General features: G+C 39.5%; 1 long non-coding RNA gene across 1 annotated transcript in view; it reads left to right on the plus strand.

The window, feature by feature from the left end:
- The window catches only part of LOC134731747 (uncharacterized), a 202,807-nt gene extending 185,796 nt beyond the window's left edge, over positions 1-17,011 (plus strand). Inside the window, exon 3 of the long non-coding RNA XR_010114305.1 lies at positions 16,800-17,011. This is a non-coding gene — a long non-coding RNA (uncharacterized lncRNA). The remainder of the gene's footprint in view (positions 1-16,799) is intronic.
- Positions 17,012-18,702: the final 1,691 nt, after the last annotated feature.

Below are 18,702 nucleotides of genomic sequence, written 5' to 3' on the forward strand. Positions count from 1 at the left end.
GCATTTTGTCTTAAAAAAAATGTGCGTGTCTTAATTTTAAAACTATGCTAAAAAGATGCTAAAAATTATCTGAGCCTTCTGTGAGCTGTAATCTTTTTGCTGATGGAGGGTCTTGCCTCCACATTCATGTCTACTGACTGATCAGGGTGGTAGTTGCTGAAGACTGAGGTGGCTGTGGCAATTTTTAAAAATAAGACAACAGTGAAGTTTGCCTTATTGACTGACTCTTCCTTTTGTGAAAGATTTGTCTGTACTATGTGACGCTGTTGGATAGCATTTACCCATAGTAGAATTTCTTTCAAAATTGGAGTCAATCCTCTCAAACCCTGCTGCTGCTTTATCAACTACATTTATGTAACCTTCTAAATCCTTTGTTGCCATTTCAACAACTTGGCTAACTGGTGCAAGAGGCCTAGCTTTCAGCCTGTCTCAGCTTTCAACAGGACTTTCCTCAGTAAGCTTAATCATTTCTAGATTTTGATTTAAGCCAGATCAACACGTGAGTCTTCCTTTCACTTGAACACTTAGAGGTCATTGTTGGGATATTAACTGGCTTAATTTCAATATTGTGTGCCTCAGGGAATAGGGAGACCAGAGGAGAGGGGCAGGTCTTTGGAGCAGTCAGAACACCCACAACATTTATCAGATAAGTTCGCCGCCTCATATGGGAGTAGTTTGTGGCCCTCCAAAAAAATTACAATAGTAACATTAAAGATCACTGATCACAGATCACTATAACAGATAAAATAATGATGAAAATGTTTTGCAATGTTTTGAAAATTACCAGAATGTTACACAAAGTAAACACGTGCTGCTGAAAAAGTGTGCCTATAGACTTGTTCAATGCAGGTTTGCCATAAACCTTCGATTTGTAAAAAATGCAATATCGGCAAAGCACAGTAAAGAGAAGCACAATAAAACGAGGTACGCCTGTATAATTAACTGTATAGTAATATATTTATTAACAGTTTCACTCTATAGTGGCTGCTCACATATTCTAAGCTACTTTGTTTCGTGCTGTAGGTAGAGGAATGTTTGTCTGTAATTGATGTCAACAACATTTGGATCTAGTTGTACCGGTTCTAGGACTGACATCATCAATAACCTAGGCTTTTCCACCTTTCTGCTCTTCACCGTATTGATTTTCATCTTCAAGCTTGTTCACTTATGGACACAGAGGGTGGTCTCAGTTTCAGATATTCCTTTTGTGTGCAATCACCTCCAAACACAGGAAGACTAATTTCTCTCCTTATGTGTCCCTTTGTCTCAGAGAAAAACTTTTCTAAGAATCTCCCAGTGACTTTGTCTTACATAACATTAGCCAGAACAAAGTCAAGTGCTTAAATGTATAACTAATCACCGTCTAGGGAAATGGGATTGTAGCTGTTAAATGTGTAACTATGAAGTGCTAAGAACCTAAATGTGGGTTGTGATAATAGTCATGGAAATAGATGATGGAAAAGAGATATATTTTAAAGCACAATGTCAGACCATGTTGACTACAGAAGTCAGGAATGAAGATGAATCCAATGGCTAGAGCTTAGATGACAAGAAATGCCTGATTGCTCCTCCCCGAGAAGTGGTGGCCCCAGGGACTGGAGGTGGAGTGGGCTGAAGAGTGTGGCACCAAGTGAAAATAAAAATAAAGTTAACAAAGTCAGGTAGAGTGCCTGGCTGAGGCGTCAACCTGGAAACTTCGGCAGAAAGGCCATATCTAGATTAAAAAGTTACAGGTCAGATACCAGAGGCATCAGAAAAGGAAAGACGTTATTGAATGAAAAGGCCTGAGACAACTATAAAATATTAAATAGTACAGGACAAAAAAAACTTAAATATGTCAGTAACACAATAAATGTACATGGGCTAAACTCTTCATTTAAAGATTAGAAGTATAGATTTTTAAAAACTCTTATCTATAAACAATTAGTCAGAGACATACCTAAAAAATAAAACAGGCATAATCATCTCATACTAGTTAAATATCAGTCAAAAAAAAACCTTGTGGAACAACATTAACATCTGACAAAATTTACTTTAAGATAAAAAGCATTACTAGGGGTAGAAATGGTAACCATACAATCATAATAGGATCATTTCACCAGAAAGATATGAAAATTCTTAATTTACGATAGCTGCAAAAATACAAAATGCAAAAATTGACCAGAGAAAAATTTGTTGTGTTTCTATATACACCAAATAAATCCCTTTTGTTTCTGAAAGTAGAAGAAACAGAGATCAATAATGCAATGAACCCATCACCCAATTTAAGTAATATTCAAAAGGAAATGGACAAATCTATCATTAAACAGGAAATGTTAAAACACCTCTTTTAGTATAGTCATGTGCCACATAACAGTTCAGCCAAGGACAGACCACATATAAAATGGTGGTCCCATAGGATTATGATGGAGCTGAAAAATTCTTATTGCCAAGTGAATTGTTACAATTGTCTACAGTATTCAGTACAGTAACATGCTTTGTAGTGTATTGTGTGTAGGTGTGTAGTAGGCTATATTATCTAGGTTTGTGTAAGAGCAGCACACCTATGATATACATACAACAAAGTCATCTAACAACACATTTCCCAGAACATGTCTCTGTTGTTAAGTACACAGGACTTTATTTTTTTCACATAAAAAATAGTCAGCAAAAATTTGGAACATTTGGAAAAAACACAGTTGACAAGATTGATGTGATAGTTCCACCCAGTAGATTTAACCTTTTTTCTCTCACAGTACTCATAACACAAATCCTGTACTTCAAATCTCTGACTACCTTCTCTTCCATCAAATAAAAATAACACATAATTCTACCCTCTTGCCTTGGCCCACATTGTTGTCCAGCCTCCAAAGGCAAAGAATATCTTGACATGTATTGTCATTTGTTTTCCTCTGGTTGCTTTTGTTTATATTATTATTTGAACTAGGTTGTAAGCTGTTTGATAGCAGAAACAGGATCTCAGTACAGGACTGAGTTCATAGCAGTCTTTCTTTCTTTCTTTCTTTCTTTCTTTCTTTCTTTCTTTCTTTCTTTCTTTCTTTCTTTCTTTTTTTCTTTTCTTTCTTCTATTCATCTAAACATTGACCTCTATATGCTTTTGGGGGTGGGGTGGGAATTTCTGTTTTTTACTAAGTATTAGATCTACCATATGTATTACTTAGAAACATTTGCAAACATAAGACTATGGAAATTTTTGCCAGATTAATCAATATGACCCCAATTCACATCTTTAAATATCTACATGTCCCTCTATAATATAGATGCCCCATAATTCTTCATCCCTCTTTGATTCATGGTTCATGGCTTTGGGTTGTTTCCGGTTTTTCTGCCATCCAACAATCTGGTGCTTTTCATTTCTGTGAGGTTAATTATAAAGAGGAGGACTTGGGGGTCTTTTCTGATTTCTTTTTAGACTTAAAAAGCTAGTTATTGGTTGCCTTACTAAAAGGCTACTGTAATTTACATTCCCACAAGCAATATATGGAAGGCCCTTGTCTTCAGAGTACTGTAATACCTTCCAATCATTTTCAATTAGAAATGTAAAAACTGGTATCTCATGTTTGCTTTAGTTTGTATTTCACTAGTTACTAGGAGTTTCAAGCCTTTTCCTATATTGATTTTCACTTATATGTCCTTACCTATGAATAGTTTGTTTTTATTCTTGGCTCATTTTCCTCCTTTTTGCTTCAGAAGTACTTATTCACAATATATTCTCCTATGTAAGATGGAGGTGAAAGGGGGTGGCCAGCACAAATCCTCTTTGGCCTAAATTATTTGAGCTCTGCCTTAAACCTCCCTTTTTTCTTTGGCTGTGAAGACATGGTTCCATTTCTCTGGGAAATTGAATGCCCCCATTAAAAAGAAAAAGAAAAGAGAAGAAAGGGGGAAAGAAAGCTCTTCCCCACCTCACATAATCCTCTTTCCTATCCACAAAGGCTGCTGCTGCTACACGATTCCCGTGGGATTTCTATTCCAGCAACCAAAGAGCATGACATAAAACCCACCCACAGAGACCTCACAGTCTGAAGTGCCAGTGTTCAGAAACCATCCGCTTAATGTCGTGCTGCTCTATTGAAAATGCGGACTCCTTCTGATAGTCTCACTTGAGGGAATAGAAGCCCAAGCGCAGCAGCCCAAATGACAGGGCTCACGCCTTCCCCTCCACCATGCTTTTATCCCACCTTTCCAACACCTCCACCCTCTTAGTCCTTCCCCTGGCCTACACCCCACCTTTCATATTTCCTAAGAGTGCTTCACTCTCATTCCTGACATTAACGAGCTTCAAGCTGATTTTTGCAAAAAAGAAGAAGAAAATGGAAAAAGAAACCTCATCTTGCAGCCAATATGCCTCCAGCAGGCTTTCCCACAGAGAGAGAAGTGACTCTCCAGGCTGCAGGGAGGCTGACATGCAGGCCAGAAGGCAGCTGTCTGCTTTATTGAAATGCCACCTTGACCATAGTGTGCTTCCTCTGAGGGCCGATTGATATTGTTTGAATGCAGGGCCTATGACATGCTTTGTGTCTTACGTCCATTGGTCCTCTCAGCAGGCCAGCTGGAGGGAGGAGAATTCGAATCTTGCTGCCAGTCCTACCTTATCACTCTCCACCCTCTCCCCAGCTCTATCTGGCCCCGTTAGCTTTTTCAAAAAGACCTCACCGGCACATCCAGTTCAGCACAGATATTGTCTCTTTTCTCATTTCCCATACACGATGGCAGTTTATCCTGTGATCTTGTCAAAAAAAAAGTCCTCCAAAGAATTCCAAGAGGTAACACGGATGTGCTTGCACATTTCCACCCACACAGGAACCAGCTTGAAATGTCAGATGATAACTGTGTTTGAGCAAATATTAATTTCCTCATGAGCAGATTTTAAATTTGCAATCATATCCCAAGGAAATAGTTTGTGCTTAGAATACTTGTTTTTTTTTTAATCTAACATGTTTTTTGCTCATCTTAAAGACAGACCACTGCCTAACCAACTTATTCCTCTTCTCCCTTCTCATAGATTTATTGAGGTATAATATAACCATAAAAGTCACCCACTTGAAGTGTACAATTTGACAAGATTTGGTAATGGTACACACAGTTGTGCAACTGTCACCACAGTCCACTTTCCCCAAAGTCTCATCATCTCCAAAATTCCCTCTTGCCATTTGCTGTTGATTTCTCCTCCCACCTCAAATCCAGGTAACAAATGATGTGCTTTCTGTATCTGTTGTTTCGCCATTTCTAGAAATTTCATATAAATGGAATAACACAATATGTAGGCTTTGCGTCGAGTGTGTTTTTGAGGTTCATTCACGTTGTTGCTCATATGAGTATTTTGTTATTTTTTAGTAGTCAGCTGGCAGTGTGGCCATTGTGGGTAGATCACATTTTGTTTATGCATTCACCAGTTGATGGATCATTGGTGTGTTTCCAGTTTTTGACTATAATGTCTCTGCTATGAACATTTCAATATAAGTCTTCGTGTGGACACATGTTTACATTTCTCTTGGCTAAATGTAAAGGAGTTGAATTGCTGGATCAAATGGTTAGCATGTGCTTAGCTTTCTAAAAAGCTGCCAAACTTCAAAATGTTAAAAAATAAAACCATGCCTCGTTTTCAAGGTTGTATTGGCCATGAAATCACCCAATCTCAAAGAATAAACAAAAATTTTGAGCATCATTTAGCAAAGTTTTTAGACATAGAATCATGAGCAATAAAAGTAGTAGAACTTTAGCCGGGTGTGGTGGCAGGTGCCTGTAATCCCAGCTACTCGGGAGGCTGATGCAGGAGAATCACTTGAACCTGGGAGGTGGAGGTTGCAGTGAGCCGAGATCCCGCCACTGCACTCCAGCCTGGGCAACAGAGTGAGACTCCGTCTCAAAAAAATAATAAAAATAAATAAAATCTAAGGAAAAGGAATATTAAATCCTCTTCTGTCACTGCTGAATCTTTAGCCCATAGAGAAGGGCCTTTTTTAGAACTCTGCTGGCAAAGGAAAGGCATAGAATCACCACTGGCTCTCAGTTCTTTTGCCTCCACTTTCTATGCCCTGCTTCTGTGCACTGAGCCTGAAGGGGCCTCTTTCAGAGATCTTAGGCTAAGGGGCCTCTTTCAGAGATCTTAGGCTAAGGGGCCTCTTTCAGAGATCTTAGGCTAAGGGGCCTCTTTCAGAGATCTTAGGCTAAGAGGACCCAGTTGAGGCTGCTCCTAAAGAGGTAAGAGCAGAAGGGTTTTGGGTGCACAGTCCTTGTCAGTCCTACTGCCACCAGCTGGGTGGAAGCTACATCCACAGGCTTCATCAACAGGGCACATTATGGGTTTCCTCAGCCTCCTTCTAACAGCCTTCTGGATGCCTGGGAAGTGATAGGCCAGGATTTCCCTGACCTTGGAGTACCTGAGGATTCTAGATCCCTGGGATCAGAAACGAAGCTAAACTCTGCCCTGGTGGTTTGGGATGACAAGGCCATGGCACCAGAGAAAGAAGAGATTTTTCCAATTTCATTTCTGCTACCTACAAGTTTTATGATCTTAAACAAATTATGAACGTTTCTAGTTTTCCATTTTTCCCCGCCAGGATAGCTGTGAGGATGAAGTGGGATAATGAGAGGCTGCACATAACACAAGCTCTTTGATGGCGGGAATCTTTGTATAGATCCCAAGAACCTAGAACAGTGCCAGACACGTAGTAGGTATTTCAAAAATGTTCATGGAATGATTGAAGTACTTAGCAGAATTCCTGAAGAGATTCTTGGTTCATTTGTTCAATCTTTTGCATAATATTTATTGAGCACCTACTAATGTTTTAAAGAGCTAAGCTGAGGCACCAAGTATCAGAGCAGCTGATTAAGACAATTAAGCTCAAATGAAAGTAACAATCAAACCTTTAATCCCTTACTATGAGTATTAGCAAGAGGAAGTTGGAGGAAGCACCAACTCCCTTTCTGTTTCATTTTTCTCTGTGGAATGACACCAGTGAGGGTCAGATGGATCAACACATATGTAGGGAACTGTCTCACTATCAAGGGAGCCCTGACCAAAGATTCCTGCCATCTTATGGAACCAGAGGGAGGGGAGAGGAAGGGAAAGAGCTAATGTGGGAAAGTCTTGAGTCAGAGTGGAGAGGCTTCTCCTCCCACTATGAGGAGGTCTCAGCAGTGGCACCTGAGAAAGTCTCTACTGAAGGACCCCCATAAAGAGACCTCCACATAGAGGCTTCCTGGGCTAGGAATACAGATACGTCTAAGAACAGGGCTAGCCAGGGGGCCTCAGGCCTTGACTGCAATTCCATCAGAGGCTGCAATGCGTGGGACCGTACACCAAGCCTGGTGTGGGGAGGGCAGCTTCCACATGAGGCCTGGAAAATCACACACAGGTTTTGTCCAGGAGCCAAACTCCTCAAGGTTGCTATTGAAGAGCAGATATGGCCTCTGCCCTCACTAAAGTGTGCAAACTATTGAGTAGGCACACCATAACCAAAGAAACACACAAATAAATACATAATTGCAAATTATGATGAGGGTGGGGTGAGGGTGGAGGGGATGAAACACCAGAGCCCTGGGAGAGGATGACGAAACACTGCTGTATTGGCCTGAATGCTCAAGCCAGCACCCTCGGAGGGGAAATCCCAGCTGAGACCTGGGGATGAGAAGGAGCCAGCTGCATTCGCGTCGGGGAGAAGAGGTTGGGAGAAGAGGGGCACACAAACTAAATATTCACTCTACCCTCTGTTGCATCAGGCTGCCATGCTTGAGGGGCCAAAGTGACTTACCCTGAGCTTCATCCAAATCTGTGTAGTAAGTCATCACTTTGTAACCATTTTTTCTTTGATGTACGAAACCAGTGCATCCAGTCAAATCTTACCTGTGGTTAAACAGATCTCGAATACATATGAGTCAGATGTTCCCAGGATCTCAACAAACTTTTATAAATGGGAATGAACCCACTTTGTGTAGGTCTGTGGAGAGCACCAGAAGAATAGGTTTCGCTGAATGAAACTCCTTAGCATTGTTGAGCCCTTTCTGAATATTAGAGCTGGGAGATGCTGCAGAAATCAGGAGTTACTTTCGACTTTAGGGAGAAAGGATGAGTTTATGACTATTTTCCTCACCTAAACAGGACTCTGAAAGTTACCCAGGGTGCTCTGTCCTCCTGGGCCTGTCTTTGTAAGCCTCTGATGCAAAGTTTGTTGTCAAGAATGGGGTAGGCTTTCCAGTAATTATGAAAAGCCATTAACACATAGCAAAGAAACACTAGCACTTATTGTAAATCTGAGTTTGTATCAACATTTTTTAATCCACTCCCTTTCATGATCATTGTTTATAGTCAGTAGAAGGTGCCAATTCATTTCACAAAGCCCTAACACACATCTAGATTCTCAAAACTTTGTTTCTAGAGTTCTCTTTGAACAACATTGGATTGTGCCACTAAACTAGTTATATCCCTGAATTATTATTATTATTATTATTATTATTATTATTTATGTTATGTAGAGACAGTGTCTTGCTACGTTGCCCAGGCTGGTCTTGAACTCCTAGCCTTAAGGGATCCTCCCACCTTGGCCACCCAAAGTGCTGAGATTACAGAAGTGAGTCATCACACCTGGTGTGTTTTTTTGTTGTGTTTTGTTTTGTGTTTTAAATGAGAAAATGATGCTGCAAAAGGAGAATAGACTTTGGGGCAAGGCAGGCCCAGATTCTAATCCTGACTCTGTCCCTTCCCAGTGTGTGACCCAGGGAACATCCTTGTTTCCCTGATCCTCAGCTCCTTCACAACTGGATTGGCTGCCTCTCCCAGGGATGTGGGGTAAAGATGAAAGATAATTCATTCAGAGTACTAGTACTTCATATGTGTTTAATAAATTGTAGCTACGATTATAATAGGAGTAGATTGCAGTCACCATGCCTGCAACTTAAAGCATACTGAATTCACCACACTTTAAAATTTGAGACATCCAGTTGAATTTTGGGGAGTCCATAAAGTGAATTTCTGGAATTTTGTTCAACTCTCTTCTTACCCCAGATAGGTGATTGGAAGAATGCATCTTGTAAAGAAAAATTCTCTTAAAGGCGCATAGATGGTCTTATTGGCTAGTACAGGGTAGGCATGGGGTCAGAGAGGCGCTACATCAGGGAGGAGGTATTGTGGAAGTTGGAGGGTCTCAGGAAGGCACAGCTCCCCTTCCATCCCTCCTGAGAATAATGCCACCTTTGTTTCTTCCTGGGTCTTAATTAGAGTCATAAGCTTGTAAAGTGAAACATGGCAGAGTAGTTAAGGGTGCAGACTTACTAACTAAAATGGAGGGGAGCAAATCTTACCTTTGCTACTTCCCAATCATGTGACCTGAAGTAAGTTGCTTATCCAATCTATGTCTCGCTTCCTTGCTTGTAAAGAGCAATTTAGAATAATAACAGTTTCTATTTCAAATGGTTGTTTTGAGAGAGATTTAAACAGTTAATACATGTGCTTAAAATAGGCCACAGGTAAGTGATATCATTGTCATAGGTGTAAAATTATCTTTCAAAGTGAATCCCAAAATATTCTCCATTGTAATTTTGAAGTTTCTAGATCTGTCATTTAAATATAAAATACTTTAAATAATCTCTGTCACACATTGTGCAAAAGAGAAACAGCAATTATGATCGGCAAAGAACAGACCCAGTAAATAGCCAAGAGGGCTACAATCTGAGGAATGGGTCTTTGCAACCAGTGAAGTGACCGATCCATGCTTCCCTGCAGCACAACAACGGAGGTGTCAGGGTTAATTATTGTAAACTATCTAGTGGTTCAAATCCAATTTTAAATGGTCTGGATGTGTATAAGGCTCTGATTTTTAATTTGTCTTTGAAAAAGTGCTATCTCAATTTTTAAAATCCCCCTGAGCTCTGTGACTCATACCACCAGAAATCTGACCTTTCAACCAAAGGGGGGAAAATCTAAGTTGTTACCCTGACAACAAAAGGTAAGCAGGATGCTTTGAGCCCTGGCACTTCTGCTATAAATAATCCATCTTTGGCCAAAGAATATAACATAAGCATGGAGGGGAATAACCTGGATTGGCTATGGGAACAGTCTGCATTTCAGGAGATCATTTTAATCACCACTTTTAGGAATCATTCCCAGAGGCACTTTTGTGTCAATTAACCAAGAAATCAATAAGAAGGAATGAAATCAATTTCTAAAACTGGGAATTTACACAAATCAAGACTGATAATACTTTTTCATGTGAGAAATTTCTCTGTATGTATTTGTACCGTTGTCTAACTTCTGTTGTTTTTCTTTAAAATAATTGTTCTCTGGTTTCCCAACAACCTCTAAACCAGAACAAAGAGATGCTAACAATGAACTTTGGTCCTTTAGCTGTAATTTACACGGTCTTACCCTACACAGTAGCAGGAAAGAAACAGCAATAAAGTTGGAGGACTTTTATAACGTTGTGGATTATTTTTTAAAAAAATAAGAAATCAAAGTCCTCTTTTGGTTGAAAGTCACAATATACTATTGAATTTTTTTAACCCAGCTGTACACATGGATAGATTTAAGATTTATAGTTGTGATTATCCTTTTGCTTGCTGACGTAAATTAGTCTTCTGGGAAGTCCAAGTTATTTCTCAATAAGCTGTAATAGTCTATGAGTCAGAGTAGGTGCTGCTGATGAGTCTTGCAGGATTTATAGGAAGGCAACTGAGAAATTGAGGGGCACATTCATCCAATGGCCTTTGGAAATAGTGCATAAAAATATTTCCTGAATAAGAGTCTTTGCTCCAGTAGATTCTAGCTGCTTTTCAGTAAATACAATTCACCCAGGAAAATTTCCTAAAGTAACCTTCCAGTTTGATGATATTCTCCACAATTATTAATGTTTCTTATTGTTGTAGCAGGGTGAGAATATCTACGCTGAAGCTCAGGTGAGCAAAATAGGACAATGGTTTATTTTTTTTCCCACTGATCTTGTTTTGTTCTTAAGTTCCTACTCTTGATGATACAAGGGGACTGCTCTAGATTAAAAGACACTTAAGAGACATAATAACCAAATGCAGTATGTGGATTAAATCCCCACTCAAACAAGCCAGCTGCAGAAAGGCAATCCAAAACAATCAGGGACATTTAATATGAAATGTATATTAGATAATTCTTGAAGCAGTTGTTAATTGTTTAAGATGTGATAACAGCACTGTGGTAATGGTTAAAATTGCCTATATTTTTTGACATGCACACTGACGTTTGTATGAATAAAATGACATTATGTCTGATATTTGATATTAAATATTCTATCCAAAAAAGAGGTGGACTATAGAAAAAAACAGGACTGAGAAAAATCTAGAATATGAGTGATGTATATGTGGGGTTTATTGTACTATTAAATTTATGTGTATCTTTGAAAACATTCATCATTTTTTACAAGTCTCTTCCAGCCTAAAACTGTCCCTCTCTCCTCTCTCTGATTCTAATCCACTCCTGGCTTGTGTGGTCCACACTGTGGCTCTCAGCCACAGTCACATTGCTCCTCCCATAGCCTTTGTGTTTCTCCTTCATGAGTTAGTAAAACAACAAAACAAAACAAAAAACACACACACACAAAACAAAGACTATATTCTTTTTTTTTTTTTTTTTTTAGATGGAATCTCACTCTGTCACCAGGCTGGAGTGCAGTGGCGCGATCTCAGCTCACTGCAACCTCTGCCTCCCGAGTTCAAGTGATTCTCCTGCCTCAGCCTCCTGAGTAGCTGGGCCTACAGGCACCCGCCACCACACCCAGCTAATTTTTGTATTTTTAGTAGAGACGGGTTTCACCATGTTGGCCAGGATGGTCTCAATCTCTTGACCTCGTGATCTACCTGCCTTGGCCTCCCAAAGTGCTGGGATTACAGGCGTGAGCCACCACACCCGTCCACAAAGACTATATTTTATCCACAAGGTTTGAAATATAATATGATGCTAGCATATTGTGTTATATTTCACCAGCAAGTACTCTCAGCTATTTCTGCATGCCACCACCCCTCCCTTAACCCCTCCTCTCCCAGCCATGCAGGAACTTCTAGATCCCAACACTCCAGGGGAAAGTCTTGGAGAATCAGTGGAATAGAAAGAACATTTTATACTATCCTTCAAGCACCTTTCTTAGCCAATTTTACTCTACTCCTAATTGGTCTGTTGGAGATAGTAGCTCAACACTAGCCTCTGGGCTTCTCTGAGAAGCATGCAATCTTTCCAGAATGACCTAGAGAAGACAAATCAAGACTTTGGTTCCAAAATCACCCTAGATTTATCTGAGTACTTCTCTCTCATCTTCTGAAGCTTGGTCCCCAGAGTAGCAGGGAAACGAAGTCCCTCAAATCCAACCTCTTGCCCTTGTCTTTCTTTTCCTCCTGGCCTGGTTACCTGGCACAGAAAGCCTTCTCAAAAGGAAATGGCATTGAAAACCATATGAAACTATCCCATTTGAGTATGTGTTCATTGTCTGTTTTCCTCACTAAAATGAAAGTTCTGTGAGTGCAGAAATTTTAATCTGCTTTGTTTGCTGTTGTATCTCTAGCACTAGAGCAGTGTTTGATATACAGGAGGTGCTCAATAAATATATATTGAACAGTAAATGAACAATCACTGTATACAGTTTTCCATAGTACTTATTTTAGAAATTGTACATGTATTAGTATAAACTTGAATAATGTTGATTTCTCCCACTAAAACTGTTACCAACGCATGCCTAATAAAAATGAACTTGCACGCTTGGTAGACATACAATTTCTGATTCTTTCCTTGAGATTGTGATTCTGTAGGTCTAGGGTGGAGCTTATAAACCTGTATGTTTTGCAAGTGCTTCCCACCCTCAATCAGTAGGCCACTTCAGAAAACATGGCTCTAAGACATAAGTCCTAGAAGGGTAGTAGGGCTTATGATTGGAGATATATGGCACATAGTAGAACCTCATTAAGTTTTCTTGAATAAATGAATGACTGACGGATAGTGGCCTCTTTGTGACTTGGTATTCTCTTTTTAATAATTAGACAGATCTTTCCTATAAAAATTGGGTGAGTTAACTAATGGAAAACCATCGTTTGATTTTCTAGCATCATATTATATTTCAAATCTTGTGGGTGGAACATAGTCTTTTATTACTACCTCATTAACAAGAAACACAAAATATGACGATCAAGATATCAGCCATGATCCTTTCCAAAGCTGAAGTTATTTACTAAACCATAACAATTAAATCCTTAGTATTAATATCAGTAATTAAATATTTAGTATGAATAATCATGAAAGAGGAAGTAAATCTCTTGTCACCTTTTCAGATACTAGGAACACAAACAAAGATTTTTTTCAGTTTTGTTCTGAAAACATGTAGCAGATGAGAAATTAGACATAATACATAATGGTTATCATTTCTCTATTATCATCTTGATATTTCTGTACTTAAGATCCAAGCACTATGACTACATGAGCAGGGAGGCAGCCTGAAACCACAGAACAATCATGGGACTTGGGACAGAAAATCTGCTTATCACTTATTTGGGTCCTGATTATCACTCATTTGGCTACTAATTGGTTGTATGACCTTTGTCAAGTCTTGTCCCCTCTGCCAGCCTGGTTAGTGGGGGTTGCATTCATGGATTTCTGAAATTTATCCCAGTTTTTGCATCCTGTAACTTCTGTATTCATGAGCAAGCCTCTGCTGTAGGCACTGGGGCTACCACAGTGAACAGAACAAACACATATCTGTCCTTGGAGAGTTTATATTCTAGTAGAAGAAGACAGACAATAAAAAGCACAGAAGTTAAAATAAATAGACAGACAGATAGATGGGTTCCATGGGGAAATACAAAGCAGGGAAAAGAGTGCAGGGTTGATACCCTTGACTAGGATGGGCAGTGAAATCTCCACTGAGATTTGGGTAAATCAGTTACCCCCTGACAACAAAGAAGTCACTGGTCAGGTGCATTAAGTAAGACTGTGGCCAGAAGCAGACAATGTAGCTAAAGGCAGCTGGGTATAAATACAAATTCCTATGAGAGCCACAGAAAAGTAAGCCAGTCGAGTGCTACCTCTGGAGAAGATGGTAGTTACTCAGCTCCACCCTCGTTGCCAGTCTTGCCAGATCTGCTCTGTTCCAAGAGAAAATGAAAGTGTGAATTTTTGCATAAAAAGTCCTGATTTTTTTGAAAAATCTTAGCTTATTTGTTTCCTAGGGTTGCCATAACAAAGTACCACAAACTGGGCAGCTTAAAATAACAGACATTTATTCTCTCGCCATTCTAGAGGCTAGAAGCCCCACGTCAAGATGTCAGCAGGACCGTGCTTTCTCTAGGACTCTGGGTCCTTGCATTCTAGCTTCTGGCACTGGTCAACAATCCTTGCCATTCCTCGATTTGCAGCTGCATGAGTCCAATCTGTGCCTTGGCTGTCACAGAATACTTTTCTGTTGTATGTGTAGGTGTCAGTGCCTCTTCTCTTCTGTTTACAAGAACACCAGTCACGTTGGATGAAAGGCCCTCTGTGCTCCAGTATGACCTCATCTTAATAACTACACCTGCACTGACCCTATTTCTAAATAAGGTCACATTCTGAGGTATTGGGGGCTAAGGACTTCAATGCATATTTTTAGGGGCACAATTCAACCCATAATTGCTATCAGTTAGTTTAAATATTTTTTCATACTGCATTAGTTAACATTACGTAGGACAAACAAATTAAGTATGTGGTTCACAGGTTATTCATTTATGAGTGCTGGACCAGAGGTTAAGGAGCCTGTAAAAACGAATGTAAGCTTAAGGAGGGCAGGCATAACTCTGTATATTCACCCTTATACCCAGTACCTACCACAGTGCCTGCCCAAGTATTTGCTTATTACTTCTAATAAGTGAATGAATTAATGAATGAATGAATGAATGATATTTCTTTTATGTATCCAAATATCTGGAAGGGTATTCTATTACTAGAGAGAGAACCCAATTTTACTTGTAGTTGATCAAAACTATACTCAAAGTTTAATCATTCCTGCAAATTTCTACTCAAATTTAAATAGTGCTATATAAAATTATAACCCCCACCCTTAACCCAGCACTCCCTGCCTTGGGTCCTACTGTATCATGAGACGTATGCCTGTGTCTGAGATGCCCCCCAGCCACTCTATTGTGTTTGTGCTATTTCCTCTTCTTTGTTTGTTTGTTTGTTTGAGACGGTGTCTCGCTCTATTGCCCAGACCCAGGCTGGAGTGCAGTGGCACAATCTCTGCTCACTGCAACCTCCGCCTCCTGGGTTCAAGCGATTCTCATGCCTCAGCCTCCCAAGTAGCTGGGATTTCAGGTGTGCGCCACCATGCTCAGCTAATTTTTGTATTTTTAGTAGGGACAGCATCTTGCCATGTTTCCCAGCTGGTCTCAAACTTCTGGTCTCAGGTGATCTGCCCACCCTGTCCTCCCAAAGTGCTGGAATTATAGGTGTAAGCCACTGTGCACGGCCAGTGCTATTTCTTAAATGTCAATCTTTCTCTTTTTCTGTGGTAGAGATTGTCTGTGGTTTGCCCAATACCCAATCTTCTCTTTTCTTAAATGCAGAAGAAGGATGGGAGTGCTTCAAACATGAAAAACCCACGACAATTTGCCCAGCTGAAAAATAACACTTTTCAGCTGATTTTGTCAACAGGAATAGCTAATTAGACATAAGTTGGTAGTCCTGGGGATGAAAATATTGGGGAACAATGAAGAAGAACGCATATGGAAAGTTCTTTATGTCCTGTCCATCTAGCCTGTTTCCTGCTTGAAAGGTGAGCGTGATAAATGGCACAACAGCAGTCATTTTGGGACCATAAAGTGATCTTGACAATGGCAGCTACACACTGTGAATGGTAAAGCAGAAAGAGAGAGAGGTTTGGCTTCCTGGTGCTATCTTGGAGCCACAGTATTCACGTCCGATATCTTACCTCCAGACTTCTTTTCTGTGACAGGAAAATCAACCCCTAATTTATTTCAGCCTCAGTGCCGGTGATATTTCTGTTTTCTCCTAGACTCAGTCCTGCCCTATTCAGTTCCACTCTGCATTTTAGGAAATGATGTTTCCCAGGCTCCCTTGCCTTCTGCCTTGCAGCAAGATTTAGTGAATGGGTTGGGTACCAGAGAGCAAGAGACAGGGAAAAGCCAGAGCATTTCTTCCCCTTCCTTCCTGCTCCTGAAGAGACTCTAGCAATGGGTACAAGTGCTCCACTCGTACACTTTCCCTGCCCTGAGACCAATTCACCCTTCTTTAAATTCTGTATTGGATCAAAACAGGAGTCCAAAGTCCTCATTCCTCCAACATCTTCTGTAGGAAATCTTGGGTGGAACCACTGATAAACTCTCCTATTAAAGCATTCTTCTAGATTACTAGTGAGACGTAGTCTATTCTCTCACCTTATAGCCCTACACCACTCACCTTATAGCCCTTGACCACAAATTTCAGTGCTTGATCGCCTCTACCCACCTTGGTTTTTCTCTCTTAAGAGGATACACCAAGTGGCCCAACAGCTCAGGCTGGGTCTGAACATAATATTTTCTGTAGCAGTAGAGTGATGTTGGCTTTCTTCCCTTGGCATGGCCAGTTCCTCTACTGCAATTCACTAAAGCTCCCTCCCCCTGTTTTGGAAGGCATAATCCCTTGCAAGAATAAGCACAAATTTATTTGTAAGGGATCATAAGCATGCATGGAGTTTAGAGGATGGGTCAAAAAAATTTTTTTTATTATTCCTTTGAAGGTTACTTTTAGGTTAGAAAGAATTCACCAGGAATGCACACTGAAAAACTCTTTTCCCCTTTGCCACTCTCTATCCTTTCCTCAGGGCATAAGTGCTTCTCCTTGTGATTAAGACCTGTACCCACCTCTAGTCCTACAAACAAAGATGGATCCTTAAATTCTTCAACGTGAAACACCTATAAGGCAAACAAACCTCTTTTTGGCTAATATGGATCACTTATAATATAATACAATTGCAAAGTATGCTTGTTCCAAAAGATATCCCTTCCCTTCTGGGGCAATAATGAGGACATTGAAGGTGACAGAAGACTTCATTCTGCTACAGAAAAGAATAAGAAAATGGATTAATTTTATAACAAAGAAAATCAGTAAAATTTAAGTTTCTAAAAGTTTTAGAGAACATATAATTAGAATAAATAAAGATGGATAAGTCCAAAAGATTTCTAAGAAATATCCTATATTTAAGGGTTTTTTCCTTTAGTCTTTTTCTATATAATTGTCGTTTTATAAATAATATTTTTAAGTTTAGCGTGCCACAATGCTTTTTAAAGAATCTATAAAGATAAATAGCTAGCTAGCTAGATAGCGACAGATGGACAGACAAGTAGATAAACCAGCAATACATACCCAAGAATATCAATAATGATTTTGCATCAGAGTCACTAAGTTGCAGAAGAATTATCTATGAAGAATAAAGGATCTCCTTAGATGGTGGCCATGCATTTCAGGGGGCAAAAATAATCATGTGCGTATTCTTTCTACAAAAGCAATTATTTTTCTTCAAGTGGAAATTGTTTCAAGGGACATACAAATGCTGTGAACTGAAATGGAAAAACCAACACATTGCTCTGTTCAAAACATCTCTGCTCAGCCCAATGGATCTCCCACACTCCTGAATAACATGGTAAATTTCCAGCTATGTGAAAATAAAAAAAAAAATGAGACTTGTTTGGAATAATTTCTTATAGTTTTGGCATGTTGGTTTTTTAATTGCTATGGAACAAAGAAGCATGTTGATGCATCTTTTGACATCCATTCTCATTTATCATGCAGAATTAGGAAGGTGAAAAAGTCTACATGTCAGTTAGTTTCTTAATGGTCGTTAGAGTTGTTTTGCAATGGCAGGATGATGTGCCCTAAATGACACAATGTTTTTGAAGAAGAAATGCAATTAATTCACTCTTAACTCCCTCTCCCTGCTATCAAAAAATTGTCCTTGTTTGATGAAAATGCTGGGGAACAATGAAGAAGAATGTGTATGATTAAGTCAGTTGGCTAGAGTTCACAACTTGACAAGTTATTTGACTCAGCTCTAAAAGAAATGCACTTCTACTTCTAACATGCATTTGTGTTTGGGAAATATGACACACTATTCTCACAGTGAACTAGGATGCTCCTGGGGAAAATGCCCAGCTCTACTTTTTTAGACTCCCAAAACATTAGATCTGAAAGGAACCACAGCAATGATTTTCTTTAACCCCTCAATGACATGACGAAGATGATGACGGAGGTATCAGCAAACTGTTTCCAGTGTGCACACCAGAGTTAGCAGTCATCTCGATTTCCCCAGGTCTGTCCTAGTTTTAGCAGTTACAGTCTCATATGCCAAGAAAATCTTCAGTCTTGGAATGGTTGGATTTCTTAAAATTAGATCCAGATTTCAGATCTTCTGATTACTAACTCAGTAACGTTTGTTCTACACATCTTTGTTTTTTTTTTAACTAAGAATCTAGTTTTTCTACTGTTAAAAGACAATTTGTATATATGTTTAAGTACTAATTACGTGTTCCTTACTTATTTAGGAATGAAATACAAATGCTAGCTTTGGTTTCCCATATAAGACATGACAAATATTATTTCACTTCATTTTCTCTCCCATCTTTCCTTTTTATGCTTGGAAAGAAGTAGATTTGTGTTGTTATGCATGGCTTAGGCTGATAAATCAAATCAGTAGACGTTTCAAGTAAACAAAGTGAATTTGAGAGGTT

The sequence above is a fragment of the Symphalangus syndactylus genome, chromosome 11 (assembly GCF_028878055.3).
Source record: "Symphalangus syndactylus isolate Jambi chromosome 11, NHGRI_mSymSyn1-v2.1_pri, whole genome shotgun sequence".
NCBI classification, from domain to species: Eukaryota; Metazoa; Chordata; class Mammalia; order Primates; family Hylobatidae; genus Symphalangus; species Symphalangus syndactylus.